Raw genomic sequence first — 5,164 nt, forward strand, 5'->3', positions numbered from 1 at the left:
ACAAATCATCGTGCAGTCACTATTAGTAAACTCAAATAGACAGCACATAGTTAACCATTACGCCAGCTATGTCAAGTTTCTCAATAGAGAATCAATTGGATCGTGTGTGATGGAAAGTGTGGAGAAGGTTTACGAAGTTGAGAAAAAACTTTTAGGCATCCATTTGGCATCCTCTCTAGGGTGGCCTTTGAAAACAAAAGATAGTGGTTATAAACCATGCCAGTGTGTGTGGTGGTGGTCTTTTGATCAACTATTTGTGCAAGGATGAGCTGTTCTTTTTGGTTCACAAGTGAAGGTGGATCCTCATAAATGTGATGTGTAGGTATGGTTCGTCTAAAAGGTCTTAAAAGAATAATATGGAATGCGTTGTGAATGTGCCAATGTGAAGGTAATTAACTATTAAAATACATTACGAGGTTAGGCATCTTGTTTAAATATGCTTGGGCATTACACCATGACCCATAAGGGTGATTTCTCATTAGAGCTATTTATAGCAACCATAGTGGCTTATTGAATAAAAAATCTAAAATACTATGAAAGGATAAAATGACCAAGAGGATTATTATTTGTCGGTCCTCCTTCACAACTCCCATAATTCCAATCTACAAATCATCATGCACTCATTATCAATAAAATCAAATAGATAGCTTATAATTAACCATTATGCCAGCTATCGTAATTGCAATTAACAACATACAAAGGAGGATGCCCAGTCTTGCAATTGAGATAACTAGCATAATGGTTTATTATGTTATGTCTATTTGATTTTACTAATAGTGAGTGCACGATGATTTGTAGATTGGAATTTTGGGAGTTGAGAAAGAGGCACCGACAAATAATAATCCTCTTGTTCATTTTATCCTTGCACTATATTTTAGACTTTTTATTCCATAAGCCACTATGGTTGCTGTAAATAGTTCTAGTCTGAAATCACCCTTAGGGGACATGCAATAAAATGACCAAGAGGATTATTATTTTCCGGCGCATTAAGAGAACTTTGGACTCACTTTTGGGCCCTGTAAGAAGTTCCACATCATCTTAGAGAGAGAAAATGAAAATGTTAAGTAGTATATTTTAGTTGATGCTCTTTTTTATACCAACAAACACCCAAAATGATATTCATTGTTAGGTAGCTGCCATCTTCTTTTCATGTCCTTTTTTCTCTTGTTAGGAATCTAAATAACCGTATGACTAATGATTTGAAACACCAATTTACAAGTGTTCCCTCCAAAATCATAAGCTACATGCTCTATCAACTTTAAACATGGGATTACATTGATTTCAAATGCGAGCTTCCAAGCCTTTGCTGTCAAAACTTGAGATATTTTGTTAGTCATAGAAATGGACAACACTTATTTTCTTGATAAAAACATCAATTTAAACTTTCAATCCTCAGCCCCTTCATCTTCAGCATGTACCCGAAGAGAGAACACACATCGTCTTCACGTTGATGTATTGCAAGGGTACGCACCATTGCAAAAACGTAGGAAGGAGTCTTTCTTATTTCAACGGGAGAAAGAACTTAGAAGGACAAACAAGGAACGTCATTTGGATTTATGGACCGATGGGTCTATTTATTTAAAGGATCCTACAAAAAATGTGCCACCTCCCTTTGCTAATATCACTAACCTTTTACATTTTGCAAGCAAGGATGGACTACTGGATACATTGAACATTTGGAGATGTGAGGATTGAATGCGGAAAAGAAAAAATCTCCTGGTGATGGAGAACATGTAGCTGAAGAAACTAAATGAAGCATGCGCTCAAAAGATTTCATTAAACAGAGAGACAATCCACAGCCTTGAGAAGAAGATCACAAGTTTGCGTGTGAAAGACACCGTGCTTGGGAGTCGGACAAGAAAACAAGGTCTATGTAACATAGAGAATATGAAGATTGGTAGTGGTGGCCTAAAAAAATGAATACGAGCTTTAAGGTAATTCAAAGTTTGGTTCTACTTTTGTATCATATATATGATTTACACTTTCTTATTAATGATCATGATGCATGGTGCTTTCTTTGCAGGACTTTGCTACATCCAAACTCAAATGGAGTAGGTTCCAATGTTGGAGTAGGTTTCAATGCCGGTGTGCATTACAGTCGTCTAGTTCCAAAAATGCAGTTGAAGAGATGATAACTCAGAAGCAATTTGATAAATTGAAAGAGGGAGGCACTTTACCTCCTTCATGAAGGAGAATCAGCTGGAGCCAATGGAAGTGCAAGAAATACTTGATGAGAGTGGCATCTTGCAGATGGGATACATGGCTCTCTTCAAAGCATTAGCTAAAAAGTCTCAAAATAATTATAGAGAGGATCATTGCTTCCAAATCCATCACATGTAAAGGCTGCACATTGACACATAAACGATGAGGTGTTTGGGAAACTTGGATCACCATTACATATTGAAGCAACATTCATAGGCAAGGGGGGGAGAGAGGTACAATATAACAAGCATAACAACCTCTTTGTTGATCTTGAAGCATTGCAAAGGTATGCAATTTAGTTATATTGATATGAGTCAAGAGGAGTGCAATGGGATTCTCAAGTTTTCTTTGAAGATCGATAAGTGCGAGGTCTTGAAGGACAGGAAGCTAGAGAGAGTCACCATTACCCTCATGAATAGAGCTTTGTGATCCATCAATAACCAAAGAGGACCCATGATATTTTAGCTTGCAGGTTGAGAATAATATTTTGATGCTAGATTCATTTGAGGTACACTTGGTTCAATCTATAATAACAAAAATATTGCATGTATGGTTCTTTACTTTATGTTCCTTTCTTTACATACAGGTCGATAAAGAACATTTTGAAATCCTCCATTGGGTTTCTAGTCAAACTCAGATTCCTTCTATCATCAATGACCAAAGAAACAGAGGTGTGCTTTCAGTGGAAGGATTTGGTGACTACAAAGTTGAATGGCACATGGCAGGTGACTTAAAGACTCTTAAGTGCATGTACAACGTAACACATGGTGCATGTGTGGCAAATCCATGTTTATATTGCATGGACAATGCACAATATCTTAAGAGTGTGCAATAGAGTAGAGCTCCCAAGAGACATCTTCAAGATAAATCTTTTCGGCCATTGCTTGATATTCCTCTGTGTAGCTTACTTTTGTACACTCCATGCACTCTATAGAATAATTAAAAAGGTGGTTCATTTGTACATATGTTTTGCATGGACCTTAAAGCCAGTGAGTGAGTAAAAAAGAGGGTCATCAAAGCATTGAAGGAAGTGCTCTCAGACATTGGTTTTCATGGAGGCAATGTCAAAATTGAAGAGGACCCTAAGATGTCTCAAGGTTGTTACAAGGTACCAAGGAAAGCGTTGATAGGCGGCGTGAAGGCCAGAAGGTTTCTTGGGTTTAGCCTCAAAGAGTCTGATAGAGAGGAGAAGAGAAACCAGTTCAATGAATGGAAACAGTTACGTAGGGTGGTTAAAAACAACACTGGTGGTGGGGCAATCCAAAATCACAAGGCAAATGTGTGGAAAACACTTGATAAAATATTCCACTATGTTGAGCATCATTCATGGGATGAAAGTAAGCTCACATCATTTCAAGCAGCCTTGCTGTATTGGAAGAAGGCATACCTAGTAGGGTGGGGTGGGCAACATATGACTCATTACATGGTGAGTTAGCATTTCTATATACAAACAGCATATGCTCCATAAATCCCTACTCTACTCACCATTTTGTTGTATTCCAACGCAGCACATAATGTTCAACCATGGTCCATATTTTGTCAAAACATACGACTGTACCCACACCCATTTGGGGTGAGAACCAAGTGAAGAGAGGGATTGAAGGATTCTTCAAGCCCTTCTTTGCTTGGTTCTTACCCAAGAGAATATATCAGTACAATTCACGTATATCCGCATCCACTCGGCACAGAGGTTCATAACCAAGCGAAGGGGGCCCTTGGAAAATTATTGAGGCCCCTATTTGCCTGGTTCTGACCCGTGCGTTGAGAAGCCTGGTCAAAACCATGCAAGAGGCTTAGTTATTCATTTAATACTATGAAGGTCTTTATTTGCTTGCTTCTGACTCGCTTGTTTAGTAGAACCAATGACGTGCTAAAAGTCAAAACCAAGCCTAGTAAGGGCGTGAAGAATCTCCCAGGGCTTAGATTTTCTTGGTTTGACCAACGTGATCATCTTGGCACTATCCACGCTGCACCCACACATATTTGGGGTCAGAATCAAGGTAAGAGGCTTGAAGGATTCTTCAGGCCGTTCTTTGCTTGGTTCTAACCCAAGAGAATATATCAGTACAATTCAGAGTATATCTGTTATGAGCACATATAGAGCTAGAAGAGAGCAAGAGGAGGTGCTCACAATGTACAAGAACTTGGGACTTGATAATAATATTAATCTGGCAAGGCTTGATTGCAAGGACAAGATTTAAACACAAGAACTAGAAGAGTGATTTCCTCACAGGAGCCTCATAACTGGTGTTGGAAAGACTGAGGGGCTTGTGGCCCAACACCCCTATTTATACTAGTGCTTGAGGAGGTTAGAACTTTCTAGGTCATTCTTTGAGGAGGTTAGAATCTTCTAGAGCCTTCTTGATCCCTCTAGCTCTTGTAGAACCTTCTAGATCCTTCTGCAACTTTTTAGAGCTTTCCATAAACTTCTAGATTCTTCCAAAATCTTGTCCAAGCTTTTAGAAACTTCTAAATCTCCTTGATACTTTTAAAACCTTCTAGAATCTTCTAGATTCTTTTGGAGTCTTCTAGTGATGATGCAAGCGATGACATCAGTGATGATGCAGGTGATGTCATAAGAGACTGACTCTCAAGTATCCGTGACATTACCCCCTCCTCTAGCAATGAGCTCCACGAGGAGCAGTGGTGTTCCTTGACTGGGCCTTCCATGGATGTTGTTCATGGAATTCCTGGACTTTGAGAGGTGCATGCTGAAGATTGTGTGCTGGTTCCCAAGTTCGTTCACTGACATCATAGCCTTTCCAATGCATCAAGTACTATAACATGCCATGCAAAACTCAAGAATCTAGGACTTTCTTGACCTCATATTCGTCATGTTCTTGAATCTCAATCGGAAGAGGTGGTTAGGGCTCTTCATGGGATGCTAGATATGTGACAAGGTTTTCATGGATGAGGGCAACTGGAGTTGATAGGTGACTGGATTGACTTGACATATAATCTT

The sequence above is a fragment of the Adiantum capillus-veneris genome, chromosome 26, assembly GCF_014529385.1.
Source record: "Adiantum capillus-veneris isolate H3 chromosome 26, ASM1452938v2, whole genome shotgun sequence".
Classification (NCBI taxonomy): Eukaryota; Viridiplantae; Streptophyta; class Polypodiopsida; order Polypodiales; family Pteridaceae; genus Adiantum; species Adiantum capillus-veneris.